This window comes from Propithecus coquereli, unplaced genomic scaffold, assembly GCF_000956105.1.
Source record: "Propithecus coquereli isolate 6110/MARCELLA unplaced genomic scaffold, Pcoq_1.0 Scaffold179, whole genome shotgun sequence".
Taxonomy (NCBI): domain Eukaryota; kingdom Metazoa; phylum Chordata; class Mammalia; order Primates; family Indriidae; genus Propithecus; species Propithecus coquereli.
In genome coordinates, this window is record NW_012142634.1 from 3,625,067 (window position 1) to 3,640,498 (window position 15,432).

General features: G+C 47.2%; 1 protein-coding gene across 1 annotated transcript in view; it reads right to left on the reverse strand.

The window, feature by feature from the left end:
• PPAPDC1A (phosphatidic acid phosphatase type 2 domain containing 1A) overlaps positions 1 to 15,432 on the reverse strand; it is a 118,010-nt gene that overhangs the window by 79,239 nt on the left and 23,339 nt on the right. The gene's annotated exons all lie outside the window — the stretch shown is intronic.

Below are 15,432 nucleotides of genomic sequence, written 5' to 3' on the forward strand. Positions count from 1 at the left end.
CCGCAGACTCCATATGGACAGGGCCTGGTAAGGTGGATCTTAAACCCCACCCCCAGGTGGCTCTGGTGGGCCCTGAGTCCCCAGCACTGAAGTAAATGAGCTCTAAGGGTCCCACACCTTGTCTCCAAGGAGAGGAGACCCTCATTTAACTCTCCTCATTAAAACTCTTCCACCCACGGCAGGATAGGCTCTGGGGTCAGACCCAGCAGCGTTCAAATCCCAGCTCTGGCTGCGTGGCTCTTGGTGAGTCCCTTAACACTTCTGAGCCTCAGTTTCCTCATCTGTAAAATGGGCACACCTTGCAGAGTTGGAATGAAAATTAAATGAAATACATGTACCATGTCTAACAGAACATGAGCAGAAGCTAGTATTTTATTATTATCTTATCAGCCTATCCCTGCATGTTTTTACTAGCCAGTTTTCAGGCTTTTGTTTCTTTGATTTTGTAACAACATACTCCCTGCTCCCAAGTGTTTTTCAAACATTTTAAATGAAATGAAATAAAATGAATTTTTTTTGAAAGATGTTTATAAGAATATGTAACCTACTTACGATAATTAAAGCTTCCAGAATATTCCAATTACTATAGATGCGTAACAAATTACCCCAAAACGTGTTATTTTGCTCATGAATTCGTGAAACCGAGAGGAGTTTGGCTGGGCAGGCCACTTAGACTCTCTCCTGTGGGCACAGTCAATGGCTGTCAACGGACACCAGCTGTCGGCTAGGAGCTCAGCTGGAGCTGCCACCTGGAACACCTACACACGCCTCTCTGTACTCAGTCTCAGCGGAGTCAGAATTGTTCATGGCTACTGGCCTCACCCAGAGCAGGTGTCCCAAGAGAACCAGGCAGAAGCTGAGTACATTTTTCCCACCTAGCCTCGGAAGTCACATAGTGTCACTTTATGAGTTAGGAGCAATCTAAGGTCGGCCCAGATTCAATGGAGGGGAACTGACTCCATCTCTTGATTGGCTGTGGCTAGGTCTCCCTATAGAAAGCAGTTGGATAAGGGATAGGGCTGTAGTCACCTCTGAAATACATTCTGCCACCCACAGGGTTCGTTAACCCTGTGATGGTCACACAGCCAGCCCCCACTCTGAGAAACCCCAGAAGCTTCATTCCCATTTCTCCCTACACAGCGGGTCACAGGGCCGGGAACTGGGCACCCCGCTGAGCGCCTCCCTTCCTTGCTTTGTCTGTCTCCCAGCTTTTATGATCTTCATGGCAATTTTTCTAAAGCCTGGTGCACCCAGTCTTTTGTTCAGCCCCTCGCCCCACCCTGAGTAACTGCAGCCAGAACACATCCATCAAGCAAATTATACTCTCTGGGAGCAGCAGCACCAAGAAAGACAGATGTCCCTTCTCCAGCCATGCTCCAGCCACCGGCGTCTGCCTCAGAGAAGCAGCCACCAGAAGGCCAGGGTCTTAAGAAAGCAAACAGGGGCAGGGGTGAGCAGGTGGCGGAGACATCACAGGTCTTTCCAAGACAGGGCACACCCAATCCTGGACACATCCTTCTACAAGCTCTTCAGAAGTGGTTTGAAAACCAAGAAATGAGAACCCAGCTTCTAGGTAAGGAGCAAAGAGGTGTGGTCTCCAGCAGGGTGTTAGGAAAGAGGTTCTCAAACTTTAAGGTGTCCAGGAATCACTAGGGAAATTGTGACTACAGATCCAGATACGGCAGGCCCAGGAGAGGCCCAAGAGCTGGCATTTCCGGCAAGCTTCCTGGTGCTGGGACACTGCCGATCCACGGGTCAGACCTTGAGTCAAAACAGGCCAGGGTGTTACCTGGGACCTTGTTAAAAATGCAGAATCTCCAGCCCCAGCCCAGACCTAGTGAATCAGAGTCTGCATTTAACAAGATCCTCAGGCAACATCTCTACGACCATGCTGTTAGGTAGGTCACATCCATGTACAATCTAAACTCATGTCAAAAGCCCCTAAAGTCATCTCAAGCACCACTTGTGTCATGGGAGGGGAAAAATAACAAAAAACAGAAATGAAAACTCAAAGGCACGGCAATCTGGGGCTGTTCGGTGTGAAGGAAAATAGCCCTGCGGCCCTAATAACTCCTGCAAGTGCCAGCATGTTCCTGGCCAGTGTAACGACTGGTGTCCTTGAGGTTTCGAGAAAAGGCTGAAGAAAGTGCAGCAACTCTTTGACCACTGGGAGGTGTGTAAACCATTTAGTTTACTTTTATTTCCAGTAAATACAGTGCAGATAAAAACATCTTAGTGGGCCGGGCGTGGTGGCTCACGCCTGTAATCCTAGCTCTCTGGGAGGCCAAGGCGGGCGGATTGTTTGAGCTCAGGAGTTCGATACCAGCCTGAGCAAGAGCGAGACCCCGTCTCTACCAAAAATAGAAAGAAATTAATTGGACAACTAAAAATATATAGAAAAAATTAGCCGGGCATGGTGGCGCATGCCTGTAGTCCCAGCTACTCGGGAGGCTGAGGCAGTAGAATTGCTTGAGCCCAGAAGTTTGAGGTTGCTGTGAGCTAGGCTGACGCCACGGCACTCTAGCCCGGGCAACAAAGTGAGACTCTGTCTCAAAAAAAACAAAACAAAACAAAACAAAACACCTTAATGGCCAAAGGGCTCTGACAGATCCACTGACACAGGGCTCCTCTGGGATGGGGACCAGACCTGTTGCTCTCACGGCAAAGGGCCTTTCCCCGGCTCTGCAGAGCCTCCCTGGAGAACAGAGGGGCTGATATGTCCATGTACATAACTCGGGGCCCTCTGTACTCAAATTACGTGGAAAACTGCCCCATATCCATTGCATATCACAATATGCTTAAGAATGGAGTAAGACTCCTAAAAGTTCATCAGGTTTAATGACAAAAAATAAATAGAAAGGAAAAGTCCCAGGAGAGGAGGAGGCATGGAATGCTGACAGATCACAAGGTACCATTTATTAATCATTTCAAAGAGAGAATGCTATTTAATGAGACTGCATAGGTATGAAAACAATATTTTCTTTGTTGTTATCAATAAACTGATTCAGCAGCCAGTGGTCAATCTGACCTCAAAATCACTGACTTCCTTCACTCTAAATATTCAGTAAATGTTAAGTATTGCCAACATCATTCTTAAGAGGGATTCAGACCAACAATAAAATGTCTAAACTGTGTAGGTCAAATGTTTCTACATGAAAAGCACAGCATTACTACTAAAGTAAACATATTTTCTTTCATGAACATTTTATAACTGTCCATAGTCAGGTAACTTGATGTTGGATTTTTTAAAATCCAAAACATGCCTTTATTTCCTCGCCATTTGAAATGGACAATTCTCTCAATATATTTGCATCTTAATTTCTCCTTGGCAAAGTGGGGACAGTGATACATGTTTTTTCCTTAGTTTTCTCATGTTACAGTGTGAAGAACTTGGAAAACATACAAGATGAAAATTCAAAGACATAATTCTAACTTTATGCCAAGCACTTCTCTATTTAATTCATCATGTATAATGCAGATGTTTAAATCCTCCTTAGACAGGGCTCTTAATTACATATTTCATACATACACACAAAATGCACACATATAACATGCACAAACATATACACACACACACTCACACACACACCCCAGGCCTGAATTAAAGTACGAAGAAGACAAGGAAAAGCATGTGATTTTCTAAGATGCAGAGAGAATCCACTAAAATTAACTGAAATAGAAAAGAAGTATCTGAGGATCTGATGTTGACAAAGAATGAAAAACAGCACCGTTTATTGAATAAGGATTCTTTTTCCCAGTGTATGTTTTTGTCTGCTTTGTCAAAGAGTAGATGGCTACATGAGGATGGTTTTATATCTGGGTTCTCAGTTCTGTTCCATTGGTCTATGTCTCTGTTCTTGTGCCAGTACCATGCTGTTTTAGTTACTATGGCCTTGTAGTATAGCTTGGAGTCTGGTAAATTCATGCCTCCCAATTTGTTCTTTTTGCTTAAGATTGCTTTTGCTATATGGGGTCTTCTCTGGTTCCAGGGGCACACACAACACCCCTGGGGGGGTCTCCAGGCCTTTCACCAGCTTGGCATCAAATAAGAACATGGACAAGATGGGGTAGCACCTAGACTCTTGGGAGATAAACACTACACTCATATATACTCGCACACACACACACGCACACACACACCCCCACAGCCACTCCTGGTGGTTAGTCATATTTCCATAGCTCAGCTGGACTTAAGCAGCCAGGATACATATCTGGTTACACAAGAAGGATGCAGTAGGGGACATACAGTGGGCTATCACCTTTGCCAATTTTTTGTTCACTCAACAAATATTTACTGAGTATCTATGACATGCCAGATACTGTCCTATAACACCAATGAATAAAAATATGGTCCCCACTCTCATGGAGATTACATTCTAGGGAATCTGAGTCACAACCGCTTGGGGAAGGAAATGTCAAGGTTTTTAGTTAAAGGCATAAGAACATCTAAGACTGCCACTCTACTGTGCTTTAAGAAGACATCTGCCTTGGGGTGCCTCAGTGGTTGGACCATGAAATGGTCTCCCACCCAGAACCACTGTGGGGACCCTGGTCCTCTAGAGATGTTCCAGGGCATGTGTCATCATAGTCCATATGCTCAGTGTGGCAACACATTCAGCCCAAAGTTGGGAACCTAGAAGAATGGCCGGTCTGGACATCACACCAGCAGGAACAGCAAGTCCCTGCCCGAGGGGCAGTGATGCCACTGTCCCCTGTGCCTCTTCTAACTCAAAGCCAGGGTCTCAAAGCCCCAGAGTCTCCCCATCACCTTCTAAAAGATTCCATGGATTTTCCAATGACCCTTAGCCCATGTGGCTTCATAAAAGGCCTTTTTCAAGCTAGATTAACACTCCAGGGGCCTTTAAAGTACCAGATGCCAGACCTCACCATCCTTTCCCCCAGTCATAAGTAACACAAGATTATACTGAAATGTGAACTTAACAGATCTTTAGACTTGGTTCAAGTCTCTGACTTGGCATTTGCCAGGTGGGTGGCTTGAGAAAAAATGCTTAATCTCCCTGGGACTTCGTATCACTGCCTGTCCCCCAGGATGGCCAAATGTACCAGGGCCATTGTGGATATTCTATTTGCAGTAATAAGTTAGGATCTGGTACGGTGCCTGGAGTACTGAAAGCCTCAATGAAAGGTGGCTGCTCTTCCTGCAAATGTGAGTATGCTGGGTGTGAGAAGGCTGCCCACCTGCTTTAAGCCCCAGCTGAAGGCAGTGGGGTTGTGTGTTGGGGGCAGGCATCAGATAGAAGAATCACAACAAGAACCACTTCTCACTTGGCCATTCCATGGGCAAACCATGGCCCAGAAAGTCACATTCAACTCTTCAGATCTGAAGGAGAAAAAAAGATGACACGTGATTTATAGAAGTTTTAGTGAGAGCCAAAAGGAAAGCAGAGTGTTTCTTAATTGCACTATTGACTTTTCCTCCCTAGCCAGCCTCCCTGGGGGCTCTCAAGTGGGACAGCACTTACAAGAGGGCCTCGGGTGTGGTCAGCAGAACAGCTGGCTGCTCCACTCTTGGCAGGAAGGAGGAATATTGGATTTTTCATTTGTACTGGGAACAGGGGTGGCTGTGGTTATCTCTGTGAGCCAGCAGACCAGCAAACTGCCTCTCCACACATGTTACTCTGGGTTGCAGCAGTTGGCTATCCCCCAAACAAAGAGAACGATTAGAATAATAATCACAACTACTTATCAGGTTTGGAGTCATCTTGTGTCAAGCCCTTTGCTTAGTGCCGTCAATGGAAAAGAACTCAAACTCAGTAAAATAATCTAAAGAAGTTTATTCTGAACTGATCATGGCCCAGAGAGCCACATCTGAGAAGCCTTGAGCAAGTGGTCTCACCATGGTTGGGTTAAGTTTGGTTTTATGCATTTCAGGGAGACAGGAATTACACATAAAGTCATAAATCAATACATGGAAGGCATACACTGGTTTGGCCCGAAAAGGTGGGCCATCTCGAAGGGATTACATGTTATAGGTGGATTCAAAGATTCTTTGATTTATAATTGGTTAAAGAAATTAAGCTCTGTCTAAAGGCTTGGAATGTTTTAAGTTAAGTCAGTCTGTTAATCAGAGACAAACTCCTGGACTTAACCAGACTCAAGAGATCTGTTAAGTAAACTGAGGACCTGCAGGTGTGGTTTAACCCTCGTCTTACATGGCTTTAGGCTTGTTAATGATTTTGTATCTTATTGTCACAAAAAATAACTCCAGAAGTGACAGGGCATAACTAGGTGTGTCTGACCTTCTCCTCATGGCCAGCAACTCAGCTTCAATGTTTTATTTTTTGGGGGGAGGGGGCGGGCCTTGGCCAAGAGGGGCTCCATTCAGTCATCTGGAGGGCTTATGATTTCATTTGAGTTCACAGTGCTTACCTAATGACTTTCACTTCATTCTCATAAGAAGCCTGTGAGGTAGGAATTACCATTATTCTCATTTTAGAAATGAGGACACAGAGACTACAAGATGTAGGTGTTCTGCCTAAGACTACGTGCCACAGTGCCCACTATTCCTTAGTACACACACTGGAATTTTAAGGAGGTCGAGGAACACATGTACACCTGCGCACGCGCACACACACATTTTTCTACACCAGCTCAATGGCATCTACAATTATTTTAGTAAGAGACAGATTTTTCCACAATTATAGATACAGAGATACAGCCTTACTCCTGGGAAATGCAACATGTTGATCTCCATTCTCACTCAGTATGAACGATTGAGATCAGATTCTTGCCGAAAGCAGTTTCATGTTTATTGGGAAGGAAAGAAAGAATGCACAGAAAGGAGGTGGAAAGAGAAATGAAGACCCCAAGAAGTTGCTCCCACCAACTCCTCCCTACCTGCCATTCAGAGAGTAGCTTCCTTTGCAGCAGTTGATCGAATCAAATAATCCGCCCCTCACCCGGAACTGGGGAGAATGGCAGGTCAGAGACCAGCCCGGGACAGATAAGGAACAGCTCCTGGAACCCCCTACCTTGAGGATGGTCCCTCTTGCTCTGCAATAAGCCTCCCAGCAGATGCAAAGTGCATAGACTGAGGCTTAGCGAGTGTAAGTGCCCACTCAAGCACAGCCACGCTCACACTTCATGTCCTCACTCTACATGTCATGCCCTTTCCAACAGGGGGCACAGACTGGGGCAGCTTCCTTCTGTGCCCCCACCACAATGAGACATGAAGTACATGGCATTCCCATTGGGTATTCTTCCCAGACACGCATACCCCAAATCTCACCAAGCCTTTGGAGCCAACATGGGCAGAGGAACAAGTCAAACACCCTCAACAAACAATTAGATGAACCCAAGAATAAATCTAGAAGGAATGTTCCAGATTATAGGAGCCTTAAAAGACAAAACAACCAAACGCAACACATGTGCTTTGACTACATCCTGGGTCAAAAAATCAAAATCTATTAAGAAACTTTAAGGATGACTGTGGAAATTGAAGGAATGAAGAATGAATTGGATATTAGGTGATATTAAGGAAGTATTACTAATTTCCTTAGTGCAGTAATAACATGCATGGTTAAATAGGAGGATGTCTGCTTTTTAGGAGAAGCAGCTAAAACATTTAAGGAGTTTGGGATCATGATATAGCAACAGCTGACTTTCCGGTAGTTCAGAAAAATGTATATACAAAAATATAGAGATATGAAGCACATGTGATGAAATGTTAACAATTGCTAAATCCAGGCAGAGTATAGGGGGATCATTGTACTCTTTCTGAATATTTGGAATTTTTCAGGATAAATGTTGGCATAGAAAGGTCCAGAAGCAGGACCTCAGAACTGGGGGAAAAGCATAGAAGACGGTATTACCATGGAAGTCCAACAGTTGGCAGCCACAGCTGGGGAGTTGAAAGCCTGCATTCTACCCTCGGCTCTCACTATCAGTGTGACCTTGGGCAAGTTGTATGTCCTCTCCGAGCCCTGGTTGTCCTCTGTAAGTAGAGATAAAGATGCCACCTCCCTCCAGGGGCTGTGAGGAATAAAGGGTGAGGTAATGCAGAATGGACTTCACAAAAAGCTGGGATACTCTATGCTCAAAATACGTTCCCTTCCCGCAGGAGCTGCCTCCAGCAGTGACAAAATATTCGAAACCACTCCTGCCTCATGGAAAAAGCAGAACACATTAGAACATGCCTGCAATGAGGCATGCTATAACTGTAAGCATATTTTGCAGAAACCCAATGTTCAGAAGCCATATGCATCACCCCAGAAGCCCAAACCTTCAGTGTAACTATTTTCAAACATTTCTACAGAGGGTGCCTCTCCTTTGGGAGTAAACAACAGAAGACAAAAAATGTTTCCGTTGTCTGAACTCAAACAGAAAATCCTGGTTTACATAAACTAACACAGCAGGGTCCAGCAGGGGCCTAGTGACCTGGGGCAAGCACTTAAATCACCCTCCTCATCTGTAAAATGGGCAGAACACCCTGCTGGCGGGGAGGTGATGAGGATTTAGGATAATTATCAGGACCCACAGGAGGGACTCAGCAACTGGCATTAACACTACTAATCACCAAAAAATTCCAAACTTTAAAAAATCATTCCTAAAAAATGTGCACACCAGATACAACATGTGGACCTATTTGGATCCTGATTCAAAGAAATTACTGTTTATTTCATCAGGTGTTATAAATAGTGGGGGGTAATTTGTTTTGGTCTTTTTGTTTGCTTGTATATTTGCTGTTGTTTAGTCCTTATTGGTTAAAGTTCCATATTGAAGTAAATGTACCTACGACATGGTGCTATGACTGGGATTTACTTCAAAAGACTTCACCAAAAAAGTGGGGAGGGCAACAGATGAAATAAAAGTGCTGATAATTGGCAGGGGCTGTTTGAAAATTTTCATAATAATAAGTTTTGTAAAATGACTTCACTCGTGGCCGTGAAGATACTACAAAATGAAGTCTTTCGTCAGCCGAAGCGATGGGCTATTCCTGGGAAGTATTTAGCTTCCAATGGATTTCAGTGGAAACAGTGGGAAAAGTAATGAGAAAAATCAGAAGAAAGGAGGGCAGGAGGAGAAAATCAGAAACAGAAGGAAAGAGAGAAACTGGAAAGAGGTCGGGCATCCACGAAATGAGTCATCTTGAAAACCTTCAGTTTAAAAACGCCCTGGCACTGGGGCCCCTGGGGAGCCCTCTGCCCGGCCTGCACGCTGCCCTGGACACCTGACAAAACAGCTGCCTGATAACCTGGAGTGCTGAGGGGCTGGTGAAAGGGACTTGGGGCAGAGCCCACTGGGCTTATGACCCAGGGAAACCTGCAGAATCTGCCTCCCACTGGCTCCTAGGGCTTCCCAGAGCCCCGACCTGCCCCAGCTCAAGCTGGTCCCCCTCTCCCTGCAGGGCCAGCAGCCCAGAGTCCTCCAGGACTGAATTCCCCTCTGGGCCAAATAAATGTCCCAATGGGAAATGACCTTTGGTGCAGGGACCACTCAGCAGCACCTGAGCCACAGGCAGACAGACACACCTAAAGACACCAAAGACAAACCTAGCAACAGTGGACAAGGGGAACATATACACTTCTTTGCTAAGAGATCGCAGTCTCTGATTGATCTTTGACTCTAAAATATCTAGTGAAATGTTCATTCATTAAACAGGAGTCCTCAGGAATTGAGCCAGAGCCCACAAACACACCCCGGACCAGGCCACAGCAAGACCCCAGAGCACACCACTGAGCAGAGATGCGGACTCCAGGGCAGAAAAGAATCACTGGACCCTCAGGAGAATCACAGTGAAGACAGAACTTGGCTTAAAGGGCTGCTGAAATGCCACTTTAATTAAAATACACCAGCCAGAAAGAACCTGTTCCGAAACAGGGCCCAATGAGGTGTCTTTGAGGTTTTCTTCCCTGTAACATTATCTGAGTCTCCTGGTGCCAGTCAGCGGGCCTTTCTGCTGCTGCTCGAGGTCTCTTCTGGGTCCTTGGCAGAAATCAGCACCATCCTGACCCGAAGCCCCTGACCACAGAGGGCTAAGCCTGTGTTCTCCTAGAATAGGCTGGCAGGTGTATGAAACAGAACAGCCACAAAGCAGAAGGCCAAGGCCTGGGGACAGCCCATGATGAGGGGCCCAGGACAGGGCTGCAGACACGTGGATAGGAGACGAGACTCTGGGATGCAGCTTCCCGCAGCAGCCACCTGCTCAGCACTGCGCTCTGGAGAAGGCAGGAGCTCCCCTCTCCCCTGCGGAAAGGACAGGCCTATGGGTTTTAGGCAGATAAGGGGCCCCATGTTTGCCCCAAAAGTTTTTGCTCATGGTGGACATCACTAGGTGTTTTCATGGCCACCTGTGCTGCAAACTCCAAACTCCTCAATGCAAAGTCAAATGGAGACACAGGTCTGTGCACCTGGGCTTGACAGCTAGAGACCCCCAAGCTGATGGCTGTGGCCCCGGCAGCAGCCATTGCCTGAGTCAAGGACTAGCAATGGCTGCCTGTCTGGTACAACTGGGCTCTACAGTTGACATCAAGCAGCTCATTTAAAATTCTCCTACGAAGAGAATAGGGAATAACCAGGCCACCATTATTGTTGCAAAAACTCAGTGGCTCCAGGCAGAATGCAAGGGCCACGGCAGAACACCAGCTCCAAAGGGCGGAGACATCCTCGTCTGCCTTTGATCAAAGCGGTATCCCCGGCACTTAAAACAGTGCCTGCCTGGCATGTCAGAGGTGCTCAGAAAGTATTTGTTGAATCAATGACTGAACAAATCAATCCACGTCAGCTGTCTCAATAAAGACCCAATCCCCTGCCACACGGAATCTTCAGTCAGAGCCTGGCAGCTGGCAGCTTGCACTGAATGCAGCCTGCTGCTGTGTTTGGTCTGGGCTGCTCCCAAGGTTATAAAAAAAAATGTAATTCGTGGCCAATATTTAAAACCAGAGTTCTTACATCAAAATCTGGATTTCTGGATCCACTGAAGAATCTGGTCTGGCAACCTTAGGTCTGCACCCCTCCACGGTGGCAGTCGGTACAAGGAACTAAAGCAGCCGCCCACTGTGCACAAGGCAGATGCCTGCTCCACGGTCCTCCCCGTCCAGGCTGCCACACCTGTCTGGGTTTGTGACCCACTCCCATCCCAACTGTGCAGTGTGACACTTGTACTCTCCTCTCGTATCTGCTCAGACTGGTTGCTAGTTGGTCTGGGAGTGAGGAGTATTTAACAGTCCCCAGGACCCTTGGACCTAGTCTATGAAGCCAGATCCCGTGGACAAGTGCACTTGTCTGTTCTTGGGGAGCCTGGCCTTGGCTGGGTTCTCATTTGCTGAGTGGTTCATTAAGACTAATCAGTCCGCAGCAGTCATTTATCTAACTGATGCTGTCCACCACCACCATCACCACCGGTCCCCCAACGGAAGATCAATTTGTGGACCTTGCTCTCTTCCTTGTCTATCCCAAGTGATGAACACCACCAGCCCCAACGCAGCACTCACTGAGAACCAGGTTTGAAACATCACAGACTGCCTGAACTGCTCCTTATTCATGCAGGAAAGAGATACCATCTTCAGAGACATCTAGAGGGAGGAACCCCTTCTATATGCTGGGGGCTGAATTATGCATTTAGCATACATTACCTCATTCAGACTTTACCATGACCCTGCAATGTTATTTTGCATATTAAAAAACTGAGCTTAAAGGTCAAGTAATACTAGTGAAAGGGAGCTAATTAAGCTATGAAATAACTTAACTGTTGTTTCTCCACCTTACATGATTTCCCAAAGTCATTTCACTTATTTTACAAATGGCATCAATGTGTCTTGAAATCACTACCTCGTGCAACTGGCAACATTACCAATCAGAATGATACCACTGCAAAATACCAAAGGCATGCCTAAGTCACTACATGCTGAATCAGTGGAAGGGTTGCCTTCCCACCTGGACATGCAACTGCTTTGTTTAAAAGCATAAGAATAAAGCTCCTTGGCTCTCTCTGAAATATACAAGATCAGAAGCAGAAGAGTTGCTCTCGCCGTTCTCAACCTGTTGGCAGACCTGCTAGACTTAAGAGAGAGACCTCCCCAGAATCTGCAGTCAGGATTGGAAGGTCTTAATAGGCTTTTGAGATTTTGCATAGCAATGCAAATGTGGGTAACAAAGTTGGGGAAAGAGTATGATCAACCTGATTTATCCACTATTATTTCCCCCTATTTGCCTCTTTGTTAACCCATTCTACACTTACTTGCATGGAAAATTTTTATGTAATGGAGACACTGAAGAAGAAGGCAGCAGACCCCTTCTGAATCCTACAGTGAGCGAGGGCTCAGCTCTGTCCGTGAGCCCAAGCGCCCTGCAGGAGGCAGCCCGAGTAGACTGACCGTTAGGTAGGTAAAGGTAAGTCAGGGGCAAATGCCCAGTGGCCTCCGCTCTAGGGCTAACAAGCTCCTCACACCCAGTGCTCACTTAGAAACTCACTGTTACCAGTCCCCAAGGGAAGACTCGTTCCCTCTCTGCTCAAGGAGTGGACACTGCTGAACACTTCCAGGTACATTCCAAAGGAAGCCGAAAAGCAACAGCACGAACTGCACCCGTCGAGGTTCGTTATTCGCTCTGACACTAGAAACCCATTCTCCTCCCTATATCAGTAGTAATTTAAAACAACACTATTATTTATAACAGCCAGCACTTATGTGCCCTGCACTGTTCTGGGCACTTTAAGTGCATTCTATGTATTTTCGACCTCATAACTACTATGAATTACGTACTAGTATTAAGCCCATTTTATAGATGGTCAAAGTGAGGCTCTCAGAGGCTACACAGCATTAGTGCAGCCAGATGTCAGAGCCACATCTGAGTGACTCCAGAGCCCACGTTCACACCAACTCACTGGTACCGCCTCCTCAAGGGGAAGAGACCAAAGGGGCAGGCACAGGGGGCCCATGTCTCACATCAAAAGCCGGTCTTCCAAAGGAGCATCTGAGAAGCTTTCCAAAAGAAATGGAAAGAAAGTCACTCAGAGATAGACTTGGGGGGCTGTCCTGATTCAAGGCTTTCAGCAGCTCCAACGAGACTGACGGTGAGTGTGAGAAATCCACAGAGGCACGCCCTGGTCTCAACTCTACCACATCCCACACTGCATGACCTTGAGGATGGCACCTGTGCCTCCAAACCTTGAGAGGTGACTGGGCCACGAGGGCTCCACCCCCATGAAGGGACTGATGCCATTACCTTAGGAGTAGTTTCCTTATAAAGGACAAGTTCACCCCCTTTCACCTTCCCTTTCACCTTCTGCCATGGGATAACACAGTAGGAAGCCCTGGCCACCCTGATCTTGGACTTCCCAGCCTCCAGAACCATGAGCCAATAGATTTCTGATCAGTGCAAATTTCCCAGTCTCAGGTGTCTTGTTACCATAGGACAAAACCGACTGAGACAGCCATACACTGACCATTTGTGATGATCATTTGCAGTGATACGTTGAGAGATACAAGGGAAGATAAGAGCAGATCCTGTGTACACTCTTTCTGTCGTCGCTGTTACTTATAGAACATGCAAACGTGCACAGGAAAAAAATAGGAAGGAGATCCCCAAACTGTTAACAATGGTAATATCTGCTCAGCCAACAGCACATCACATTAGTTTCCTGGGCAGCACTCACTACCACGCAGACATTTGCTCAGTGCTGGCCACCAGACTGGGAGCTCCACGGCTGCAGAACCCTCCTCTGTCTCTCTCCCCCTCTGTCTTGGTCCATTTTGCACTGATATAAAGCAATACATGAGGCTGGGTAATTTATAAAGTAAAAAGTTTATTTGGCTCATGGTGCTGATGGCTGGAGAGTTTAAGATTGGGCATCTGCCTCACTCATGGCACCAGCGTGTGCAGAGATCACATGGCGAGTGAGGAAACAGTAGGGGGTTGTCAAAGTCTTTTCAACAACTGGCTCTTGTGAGAACTAGGAGAGCGAGAACTCACCCACTGCCTCCCAGATGAGGGCATTCATCTACTCATAAGGGATCTGCCCCCGTGACCCAAGCACCTCTCATTAGGCCCCACCTTCAACACTGGGGATCAAATTTCAACATGAGGTTTGGAGGGGACAAATTTCCAAACCATAGCACCCCTCCATCCCAGGGCCCCATCCCTGGAGGGGTGCCATGCCCATGGTGGTGACCACAGTGGACAACCACCCACAGACTCACTATGTGCCAGGCACACTGTGAGTGCTTCACACCCATCAACCCACTCAGTCCTCACAGGACCCCTAAGAGGGAAGCATTACTGAGCTCCACAGTTTGCACCTGAGCAAACCACTCCAGCCCACCTCTCCCAAAGCCACCCTCGGGGCCCTCAGAATGGTCCCTTGGCACTCTCACCTGCCTCTGCTAACAAGCCCAAGACCCACTCCATGTCCTATCCCCACATAATTTCTAATTTACTCTAATTCTGACCTAGATAAAGACTCTTCCCAGAAACCTTCCACACAGATGAGCATGAAATCTACAGAAACCCACGCCACGCTGCTGGGCAGTGGGCACCAGTCGAGAGGGGTGAAAAAGCAGGGCTAAGTCCCCCAGGCTGGGTGGAACACAGAGAATCAGGAGCATGATTCAGGTGATAAGGGGGGTGTGGGGGTCTCCACCAGCCCAGAACAAGGGAAGGTGCAAGGGCTCCGGAGCCCTGTGGATCTGGGTTAGAATCCTGGCTCTGCCACTTGCAGCTGTGATCCTGGGTGTGTCACCTGCCCACCCTGAGTCTCAGTTGGGACCGTGGTCTCTGCCTCCAAGGGTTGAACAGTGAGGACTAGAGAAGATGTACTTTCCAGCTGGACCAGGCCCTGGAATCTACTGTCCAACCAGTCCATGTTGCTCTTGTCCTCATCAGGCTCACTCCATTCCAGCCACACTGGCCTCCCCGAGGTTCCTTGAACTTGCCAAGCACGCCCCATGTCAGGCTTTTTTCCTTGCTGTTCCCTCTACCTGGAATGTTCTTCCCCAGACACCTGCATGGCTCACTGCTCACTTCTTCCAGGTCTCTGTTCAAATAGCATCTCGTCAACCAGGACTCAGGTACAGAAAGCACATGGCACCCAGGGCAAGCCTGGGAAGGGTTAGCTGTTGATGTTGTGGTCGTTATTATCACTGTCTTTCAACTACTCCACTTCCGATGTAAAAATCCTCTCCACAACTGGACATCTGGCAGTTAACGTGTCACTCCTACCAAGCAAGCAGTCCAGGTGTGGTTGGAGCTACAGTTGTTTTAAAGCCCTTCTGTTCAACAAACCGAGTCATCCCTTCTCCCCCATATTCCCTGTGCTGCCCTGGCTCCCTCAGAAAAGTCCACACCCTCCTTCCTTGCCAACCTGCACATGGCACAGTCCTCACCACGTCTTCTCAAGTTCTGGAAGCATCCACAGTTCCATCATGTGCAGACAACGTCTGCAAAGCTGTCACTCTCTGGTGGCTCAAGATCCTA